Raw genomic sequence first — 11262 nt, forward strand, 5'->3', positions numbered from 1 at the left:
AAGGGGGTGGGGGTGAAGATAAGAAAAAAAGGGGGGGAATCCATCAAAAATTATAAATATTATTTTAGTCTATGCATAATAAAATCAATTTAAAGTGAAATAAAAGTAGGAGAGCCAGAACAAAGAATGTGCGATAGAAATGAAAAACTAAGTCTGGGGAACAGAAACATCGTACGTCATACAGTCGATCTGGCTAACCGGTAATTATGTTCAGATTTGTCTCTGGTTTTCCTGGCTGCTGGCAGGGGGACATGGGACAGTCACATTATTCTCTCATTTTCAAAACACAGAGCACTCATGGGGCTCATTGCAAGGCTTTCCTTTTGCTCTGAATTCAACAAGAATCACCACCTTATGGAAACGGTAACTTGTATCGGCAACTTGTCATCGTGCCAATCCAAGGCTGTACTCAAGCAGCTCCTCTGACCTTCTCACTCCAGCAGGCTGGCTCAGCAGGCTTGATTTCGTGATAGTCTGCTTGCGTGGTTTCCCTGTATCAATTTTACATCTTTTTTTTTTCCAGGACTAAATGTTTGGAGCTGATGAAAAGCACCCACAGGAAAATAAAAGGGAGTTTGAATGCACAGGAAGGGATTAGGTACAGAAGTCTCCCCTGGCCGGATACTTACTTCAGATCAGTCATCTCCCAAAACCTCCGGTAGAAAGAAACCCTCGGCCTTATTTCCTACATCAGCTACACCCCCTGTCCTTCCGTGCTTCACGCACAGAGCCACCGAGGCATCACGACTTTGATGCCAACACTAAATCACATAGGCTTATTCATATTTGATAACCAAGATGGCCATCAAGAAGCATATGCATTATGGACACACTGCAAGACAAGATTATGTTTTTAGTGGGAGGCAATGAGGTAGCCTACTTAGAAAGGTGAGCAGTTTAAAAGTCATGAAATGTTTCTTTCTAGAACTTTCCACTTAATATTTTTTTTTAATACACATTGGTGATTTTGCGGTCTTTGGTGGTCTTTGGGAGGGTATCAGACATCCTGGAACTGGAGTTAAAGATGGTCTCGAGCTGCCATGTGGGTGCTGGGAATTGAACCCGGGTCCTTTGGAAAAGCAGTCTTAACTGCTGAGCCATCTCTCCGGCCCCTCCATTTAATAGTTTTGAACAATGGGCGATTATTACTAACTAAAACCCTGGAAAGTAAAATCATTGAAAAATGGGTGGCTACTGGGCTGGAAAGATGGCTCAGTGGTTGCTACTCCTGCAGGGGACAGTTCGGTTCTCAGAGCTCAGATCAGGTGGTTCACAAGCACTTGTAACTCTCAGTCATCCTCACACATGTAAACACACAGAGAAACATACCTCCATGCATATATACATAATTTATTAATATATAATATAATATTTGTATATAATATTTAAGATAAGATCTTTCTACATAGCTCTGGCTGTCCTGAAACTTACTCTGTGGATTAGGCTGGCCTTGAACTCATAAAGAGTCACTTACCTCTGTCTCCCATCCGCTGGGATTAACGGTGTGCTTCAGTACACCCTGCCCATGACTTTTTTCTTTGACGGGGTTGGTAGCTAACAGACTGGAGAGATGGCTCAGCCTCCAAATCAAAAAGGGCAACCACCACAGGGAAACACTCTTGACCGTCCATATTTCCGACCACCTTTCCTAGAAATGTCAGGATACCAGCTCTTCCCCCAAGCTTTCAGGGTTGGTCTGTGTGTTACCTGCATGAGGCCCGCCCACATTGGCTCCCCCCTCGGCCATGAATCTATAGATAGCTCCTATCAGACACTTCCTTCAATGGTTAACACAGGATTTCATGACATAGGTAATCCGTGTTATTAAATGAGTCCCCACTGAGATTCATTTAGGCCATTTACAATCAATTGCTTTTTAAAATGATGCTGTAACGAGTTACCTTGTACATACTTCTCTGAGCAAACAGAGAAGCACATCCATTTACTAAAATCCTGAGTGTGAAATCATTTAAAGATAGCGAATATTTTCAGTTAGGAAAGACATTGCACTACGAAGGCTGAACGATTATCTGTCCTGTCAACAGTGTCTGAGAGTGTCTGTTTTGGTCCCTCTTGCCAAGGCAGAATATAATCTTTTGTTATTGTTGTTTTATCTTTATTTATCCCTTTCTTGATTGTTGTCACTGCTCCATTTATAATGCTTAAAGCCACGGCCCTCTGGATTTGGTACCAGGCAGAATCCCACTGCAATATGAAAGGGTGGAATCCCTTGCTCCGTTAGGAATTTCAAGACAGTAGCAGGTCTCTGAGCACTGGGGGCAGCCAAGGAGCTGGCCTTGCACACAGGGCGGAACAGCAAGGGAATGCCAGGGAATCATTAAAAATGACAAGCCCGAGACTTCCGTCAGGAGAGGAACACACGGAAAGGACTGTCAAGACGTTCTTGCTCACAGCTTGTCGCTTCACAACATGGGGAACAGATGTGCCGTTTGGGCAGCTCAGTACACGGAGCTTGTGCACGCAGACATTTTTAGTGAGGTCACAGGAACTTGCTATGGCGAGCGCTTAGTTCCATGTGGCTAAGCTCAGCTTGATGGATCAAAGGACTCTGGGTGCAAGCTCTGTGTTAGGCCTGCGCTGCAGGCTAAGTGGGAGTCAGACACCCGTGCAAGCACCTTCCGGAGGGGTCGTGAACCTCCCGCGGGTTTCGAGAAGTTGGAACAGCCTGTCAGCGGGGCAATGCGTCAGGGTTTAATCCTCCAGCTCTCCGCCCAGCTTGGTAGAGGGAGAGGAACACCCGCCCATAAAGCCCTGGGGTTCCCAGCCCTGGAGTTTGGGCAAAGGAGGTGGGGTTCGGATCGCCAAGGGTAGATTCAAAAGAAGTGACCCAAAAAGCCCTGTCTGGATCGCGGGAGGTGGGGGTGCTGGGAGGGGGGAACCAGAGCGGACCTGGGAGGGGCAGGCAAGAAGTCTGGGTCCAGAGTGAAAGTGGGGCAGGGCTGGGGGGAGGGGATTGATGAGGTTGTCCTGGATCCTGCACTCACACAACAGTGTCTGAAAGGATTGGAACCATCCCTCCAGACATCGCCCTCAGCTCAAATCCACCGAACAGGCTGTGTCCTACGTCCTGCAAGCAAACATCTCTTGGCTTGGGTTGTTTTGGAAGTGGAGTGGGCTCTTATGGTTGCCCAGTGTGACCCATGTAGGATTCAACCTTGCACCATGCAGGCCCAGGGAGGATTCCATGTCCACCGACCTGACCTGAATTACAGAATTACTTTGATAGTTTCAATGGGCTCTCAGGTCTGGTCCAAGGTGGAGGGGCCAAAGCTGGTATTGACCTTTTTGCTGGCAGAGTCAGAACACCATAGGGCAAAAGATAGCACCGGAGTACACTTTCTGTCTTCTGCTCTAAAAGGACAGCATGCATTAATGGGTCTCCCTGCCTGGCCTTATCTAACCCTAATTGCCTCTCAGAACTTCTAAAAGCCACCCAGGGTGGATTAGGTTTTAACCCTCTCAATACTTCACAACGGGGAGGAGAAGAACTCTGCTGAGACCTAGGTTGTATGCATGTATGTGTGTGGTGTTGGTGGTGTAGCCCCAGGGCTTGGGCATCCAGCAATCTGCCAGATTTCTTTTGCAATATTTTGCAAATAGGCCATATATTACACACAACTTTGGAGGTACAGCCCCTGGGATTTCCCCCCATAATTATAGTTTCTCTTTTGAGGCAAAAACACTGGTAGCCTCCTGAGGACTCAAAGCCCTCCCTTTTCTGGAGTCAGGCACAGTGGTAGACATTTGTAATCCCAGCACTCAGGAGATTAGAGACCGGACAACTAACAACCACAAGTTATAGACCAACCGGTGCTACATACTGAGACTCTTACAGAAGGAAAAGCCAAGCAGGCAAAAGCAATGCTGGGCACAGCAAGCCGTTGGTCGGCGTCTAGATCTTCAACTCTACTACAGCACCACTAGGCTCCACCAGCGAAGCCCTTTGTAGTCAGGACCTACAGCCTGTCCTGTCTCCCACCCACCTCCCACCTGTCCTTTTGTGAGAGTTAAGACTTTCTGGGCTTCCTCTCAAAGAAACCATGAGGCACTAGGATTAAATGTAATTTTTTTTAAAAAAAAAATAAAGTTTGCTATTTATGTTTAATTGTGTGCTAGTGTGGCTGTGTGTGGGTATGAGCACCTGTGTCTGGGGCCCAAGGAGGTCAGAAGCAAGCATTGGGTCCCTTGGAGCTGGAGTTACAGGTGATTGTAAATCACCTGATGTGGGTGCTGGGAAGTGAATGCTGGTCCTCTGGAAGAGCAGCAAGTGCTCTTAACTGGTGAGCCATCTCTCCTGACCCATAAATGATTTCATCGTCGTCGTCGTCCTTGTCGTCATCATCATCATCATCAACAACAACAACATTAACAAAAACAGTTGGGCATTGGCTCATACCCTTAATCCCTGCACTCCAGGAAGCAGAGGCATCCACATGCCTCTGAGTTCGAGGCCACTATGGTCTACAAAATGAGTTCCAGGACAGCCAGGGCTACACCAGAAACCTTGCCTCAAACCAAAAACAAAAACAAAACAAAAATAAAAACAAAAAGCTGTACGAACAAAAAAAAAAAAAAAAAAAAACCCAAGCAAACGAAAACCTTCAATGTTCCCAGGGGCTAGAGAGGTGGCTTAGCAGTTAAGGGCACTGGCTGCTCTCCCAGAGGACACAAGTTTGATTCTCAGCACCTACACGGCAGCTGACAAACATCTGTAACTCCAGTCCTGGGGGATCCAACCACCCATCCTGGATATTTGAGGGTATTGCATACATGTGGTGCAGACATACATGCAGGCAAAAGACCCAAACACAAAACATTAAGAAAAAAGTTCTTGGCAATCAGGGAACATTGAATATGTGAAGGGAATTAAATAAAATTGATACATGTGCTTCTCTAGCATCCTGGTACGTCTGCTTCCAAAGCACTTAAACAGGGTTGCCGCAGCGTGAGACCTGTTTGTTCTCAGGAGCTAGATACAGACAGCACAGCAGAGTGGGTGACCCTCTTCCGAGGTTGGCCCTCCTTCCCAGCCAGAGGTTCATCCACTGCAAACATCTCTGGCGTCAGGTGACAAGTTCAAAGTCTAAAAAGTGTGAAAGAGGCTGCTGAAGGGAGGTGGACAGAGAGGACAGTGGGCAGGAGAGCTGGTGGGTCTTCCAAGACTTCCGGCCCTCACCACTACCATTTCCGGTTCTGTTTTTTCAACGTTGACAGGGGCCTGCTAGGAAATATATCCAGAGCGGAGTTCCTGGTTCTCTGTTCCTCATTCAAAGTCTTCTCCTTCAGAAGGGCTTCTGTGATTAGCTTCCCACCCTCAGGGCTCCAGGCAGGGCTCGACAGGTGCATGTGTGGGATATCAGATTATGCTTTCAGATCGGATTTGTCAGCACTGTGAACTGCCTGGGGGAAATGCTGTCAGGAACATGTAACTCGGGTGTTGTCATATCACAGAAGCAAAGGCTACAGTCCACAGTGGACAGTGGCCAGCTCAAGGTCACGGAATGACCAGCTCAGGGTCACAGAATTACCAGGTGGCAGCACTAGGCTTCAGTCTCACCTCTGCCTCCCAATTAGGGGTGACTTGAATGTCAGAGGTCAGGGCCCTGCATTACACTGTTTCAGTTTCCTTGTCTGTCCCTCAGACCTGCCACCTCCTTTCATTCAGGCTCCAGGGTCGGCAACCCTGGGAACCCTTGAACCCTTACTGTATAGCCTGGGCCCTGTAGTCCTGCTTCCAATCCTAAATTGCCTAGAGAATTAACTTCTCTCTCTCTCTCTCTCTCTCTCTCTCTCTCTCTCTCTCTCTCTCTCTCTCTCTCTCTCTGGGACAGGATTTCACTATGTAGTTCTGGCTGTCCTAGAACTCACTATGTAAACCAGACTGACTTTGAACTCACAGAGACCACCTGTCTCTGCTCCCGAGTTCTGGGATTAAAGGTGTATTCCACCATACCTGGCTCTTGCCTAAAAAAAAATTCACATCTCTCCACACTCCAGGTTTAAATTATATCCGTCACCACTGTTGCACACAAGAGGGGCTTCTGATCCCTAGAGTCAGGAATCAGCCCTTGCTGAGTATACCCTTTCTCTCTAATATCTGTCCCCTCCCCCTTTCTGTCTCACTTTCCATTCCAGGGCACCAGCACTGTGGGTCAGTAAACCTCTCTGTTCATCATTTCTCTTGAGCCTCGTCCCTGGACATCCTGTTCTCCTGGTCAACATCTATCTTCCATATCTTACTGAAGCTCTCCACGCAGAGGTAGCGTATATGTGTATGAGTGTTTATGTGTGTTCATTTTCTTTCCTTTTAAAGGATTTAATTACTTTTAATTTATGTATGTCTTAGTTACTTTTCTATCTCTGTGATAAGACACTGAGACTAAGGCAACTTGGAAGAAACAGCTTATTGGGGATGACAGTTTCAGAGGGTGAGTTCAAGACCCTCCCGGTGGGGGCATGGCAGTAGGCAGGCAATGGCAGCGGGAAAGTAGCTGAGGGGTTACATCCTGATCCACAAGCCTGAGGCAGAGGGAACTAACTCAGAATAGCATGGGATTTTGAAACCTCAAAGCTCACCCCTAGTGATATGTCTCCTCCAACAGACTATATCTTTTTTTTTTTTTTTTTGGTTCTTTTTTTTTTTTTTTTCGGAGCTGGGGACCGAACCCAGGGCCTTGTGCTTCCTAGGCAAGCGCTCTACCACTGAGCTAAATCCCCAGCCCCCAGACTATATCTCTTAATCCTTCCCAAACAGTTGCACCAACTGGGGGTCAACCATTCTAATACATGAGCCTATGGGGATCACTCTCATTCAAACCACCACGATGCGTCTACATGCATGCACATCACGGGCAAGCATGGTACCTGCAAATGTCAGAAGAGGGAATGGGATCCCCTGAGCCTAGAGTTATAGACAGCTGTGAGCTGTCATGTTGGTGCTGGGAAATGAACCTGGGTCTTCTGCAAGACCGACAAGTGCTGTTAACTGCTGAGCCACCTCTCCAACCCCACTGTGTGGGTCCTGCTTTTGTAACCTAAGATTTTATGGTCACTCAGCTGGTTCTCTCTCTCTCTCTCTCTCTCTCTCTCTCTCTCTCTCTCTCTCTCCTCTTGTTTATAACTAATTACAACAATCAAATGTATTATGGGGTACGATGTGGCATTTTAACATATACATGCATAATAAATGAGGGAACTTACATACCTGTCACTTTAGCTACTCTGTGGTGAAAACATTTGAAATCTCCTCCTTCATTTTACATTTTGAAATGTAAAAGCATTCTAACTCAATGGCAGCCATCCTGCTGTGACTGTAGCACTCCAGCTGTCTTACTGAAGCCATTCCCCATTCCCAGCTGTGGTACACACCAGTCCACTTTACTTCCAGGAGTTCAGCTGAAGTCACCTGGCATCGCTCTCCCCGTGCCACACTTAGTCACTTAGCACGTTACCCTTCGGGTGCACCCACGCTGTCATAAGTGGCAGGATTGCCTGCCCTTTCATGACTCAGCAGTATTCCACCATAGCCATTCACATCTTCTCCCTCATGCCTCTCCATTCATGAGGTTGCTTCCTGGGAAGTCTGCTGCAATGAACATGGGGTCCCATCCCCCTTCACCCATGGGACTAGGGATGGGAGCAGGTCCTTGTGCATTACAGGTTAGCTCTCTAGGGCTGAGCCAAAGCCATGTCCCCAAGAAGGGCTGTTCTAGATGGTCACAGGGGAGAAAGGGGAGGTGGGTTTTGACTCTGAGCTTTTGATATTTATAACTGGTCCTCTCTAGCTAGAAGGTTCCAGGTGCTGCCCTTCTCCTTCTTCTTTTAGTGAAGAGGTTTCACTGCGGATTCTGGTGGAGGAAGAGGACCTTAGGAGGCAGATCTAGCCCAGAGGCCCTGCATCATCAAGCTGCCTGCTGTTACAAGGCCCTTTGGGGCCTGGCTCACCAACTGCTGTAAGCTGGAGTCAGCTCCCAGGCTTCTGCCTGAACTTACCTGGCTTCTGTCACCCTCTAAAGTCCCCCAGCACTTTCTGCACTGTGACCACAGAAGCTGAGGAGCTTAACAAGGATCTCAATGCGTTTCTTCATTACTGGAAAAGCTATTGGTGTTGACATGTAGGAACATCCATTTTAATTATGGCAAAGGGCCTCCTTATTAATTATTTAGATTCAAGAGAATATAATACATTGAAAACAAGAGAGGAAATTTGGCTCTCTTCTGCCTGAAGAATTTTGACACCGGGCCATCATGGTATATGCTCACAGATAAGCACAGTACATACACTTGAAAGGCACAAACACTGAAGTCCACGTGGCCCGTTTACTCTGTTCCTCTAGCATCTAAGAGTACTGTCATTTAAAGAGGGACGAGGCAGCTGAGGTGAAAATGTTGGTTGTGTGTGTCAGAACAAGCTGCAGAAAAAAAAAATCTTGCTGTTAGACGTGTGGAAGCACAGTTAGTTCAAGTAAGTGGTCCCCTTCCCAGACTCCGACCATTCTGAAGACCTAAGCAAGGCAAGATAAAGACAGGAAATCCTGCCAGTCATTCAGGGCAGAAAACACCTTCTGCAAGGTGGCAAAGCACTTTCTTGGGCACTCAGCCAGGTGCTTAACTGAGTCTTCCTTAGTGCTTTACTCAGTGGCACAGCCATTCAGTCACGAACACTTCATGAGTCTCTACTTTGGGTTCTGAAAATTGCAAGCAAATGTAGTTCATTTAAAAACTCCAGGGCCCGGGGCTGGGGATTTAGCTCAGTGGTAGAGCGCCCAAGCACAAGGCACTGGGTTCAGTCCCCAGCTCCGAAAAAAAGAAAAAAACAAAAAACAAAAAACAAAAAAAAAACAACCCAAAAAACCAAAACAAAACAAAAACTCCAGGGCCGGCCAGGCTATGGTGGACCATGAATGTGGTCTTTAATCCCAGCACTGGGGAGGCAGAGGCAGGCGGGCCTCTGTGAGTTTGAGAAAGTTCCAGGACAGCCAGGGCTACCCAGAGAAGTTTTGTCTCCAAAAACTGAAAAACAAACCAACCAACGAAACAAACAAACAAATAAAAAAGTATTAATCCCTGAACTGACAATAGACACAGATGTAGCAGGTGGTGCAGGAGCAACTGCAGTTGTTTCTTTTTTTCTTTTTAAATTAGCAAAACAAAACAAAACACAAACAAACAAAAAACAAAACAAAATTAAAAAACCCTCCAATTCTTGGTATCCAAAAAGATCCAACGTGACTAGGAAATAGCTCAGTGGTGAAGCAGTTGCCTAACATGCACCGAGCCCTAGTTCCACACCAAAAGCAACAATAACAAAACCAGGAATCATACAAAGAGGGTTGGAGAGATGGCTCAGAGGTTAAGAGCACTGGTTGCTCTTCCAGAGGTCCTGAGTTCAAATTCCAGCAACCACATGGTGGCTCACAACCATCTGCAATGGGATCTGATGCCCTCTTCTGGTGTGTCTGAAGACAGCGACAGTGAAGCTGTACAAAGAAAGCTGCACCGTCGGGGGTCGGGGGTCGGGGGTCGGGGGTCGGGGGTTGAGGGTCGTAGATGTTTTCTTTCATCCTTATTACCCGTTGGCACATTACCCCCTGCACATTTTTGTAACTCATGATTTTCTTTTAAAGCATTATTTATTTTATGTACATGAGTACAGTACACTGTTGCTGTCTTTAGACACACCAGAAGAGGGCATTGGATCCCATTACAGATGGTTGTGAGCCACCATGTGGTTGCTGGGAATTGAACTCAGGACCTCTGGAAGAGCAGTCAGTGCTCTTAACCTCTGAGCCATCTCTCCAGCCCCCATAACTCATGATTTTTTAAAAAGATTTATTTATTTACATATATGCTTACATTGTCACTGTGCTGTCACAGTAACCTTTGACTTCAGCCCCAGGGCGATCTGACCCAGGGTACCAGTGGTCATGTGTACATACCCACACACAGACGCAGGCGCACATAAGTATGAGAGAAAAGGACAGAAAACAATTCCCAAAAAATTTACTCCAAGCTGGTCATGGAGACACAAACTTTTAATCTCGGTGCTCAGGAGGCAGAGGCAGACAGATCTCCATGAGTTGAAAGCCAGCCTGGTTGACGTAGAGAGTTCCAGGACAGCCAGGATAGTTACACAGAGAAATCCTGTCTCAGGGGAGAAAAAAACTGCTCCAAAAATAAACTCTTGTTCTTCTAAAAAGTCTTCAGTGCTTTGTTTTATTTTTTTCTTTCTCACAAAGTGCGAATTGTCTTGCGTACCAGCACTCTCCCCTCAGCTGTGAGCTGTGGAATATTGCTTTCCTGCCCGTCATTGCAGAGTTTGTCCTGTGTGTTCTCCTAGTTTTCCCCACAGACCGTGTGTGTGTGTGTGAGTGTGTATGTGTGTGTGAGTGTGTATGTGTGTGTGAGTGTGTGTGAGAGTGTGTGTGAGTGTATGTATGTGTGTGAGTGTGTATGTGTGTATGAGTGTGTGTGTGAGTGTGTGTGTGAGTGTGTGTATGTGTGAGTGTGTGTATGTGTGAGTGTGTGCGTGTTAACGGCATGTAACATGCAAGCTATTTTGTAACTAACCCATCCTATCCTACCACCTGGTGCATATGTCATGTCCCCAGTGTTTTTTGTTTGTTTGTTTGTTTGTTTGTTTAAAGCCTATAGCACCTGGTATTCCCTGGTGGTCTCCCATCCAAACACTAACCAGGCCTGATCCTGCTTAGCTTCTGCAATCAGATGAGATTGGTAGCGTTCAGGGTGATATGGCTGTAGATGTATGTCCCCAGTGTTTTAATAGATGCCATGGAACAACTGATTTTGGATGACTCACCTCAAAGTGACAGAAGAGTCACCTCCAGTTTCTCACTCTTGCAGCCACTGCTAAGGTGACCCTATAGGAATGTATAGCTATGGACACTGGTATTCTTAAAAGGTGTATGTTTGTATGTATGTATGTATGTATGTATGTATGTATGTATGTATGTATGTATGTGAACACACTGTTGCTGTCTTCAGACACACCAGAAGAGGGCATTAGATCCCATTACTGATGGTTGTGAGCCACCATATGGGTGCTGGGAATTGAACTCAGGACCTCTGGAAGGGCAGTCAGTGCTCTTGACCACTGAGCCTTCTCTCCAGCCCTATTTATTTATTTTTAATGAGGTGAAATTCATGTCACATCAGGGTAGGTGCATACCTGTAATCTCAGCACTAGGGAAGCTGAGGCAGGAGAGTAATGAGTTCTAGCCG

General features: G+C 46.5%; 1 long non-coding RNA gene across 1 annotated transcript in view; it reads left to right on the top strand.

Annotated features, from left to right (window-relative positions):
- The window catches only part of LOC102546482 (uncharacterized), a 24841-nt gene extending 16615 nt beyond the window's left edge, over positions 1-8226 (top strand). Inside the window, exons 2-3 of the long non-coding RNA XR_015631148.1 lie at positions 6157-6280; positions 7847-8226. This is a non-coding gene — a long non-coding RNA (uncharacterized LOC102546482). The remainder of the gene's footprint in view (positions 1-6156; positions 6281-7846) is intronic.
- Positions 8227-11262: the final 3036 nt, after the last annotated feature.

This window comes from Rattus norvegicus, chromosome 10, assembly GCF_021556685.1.
Source record: "Rattus norvegicus strain SHRSP/BbbUtx chromosome 10, alternate assembly SHRSP_T2T, whole genome shotgun sequence".
NCBI lineage: Eukaryota > Metazoa > Chordata > Mammalia > Rodentia > Muridae > Rattus > Rattus norvegicus.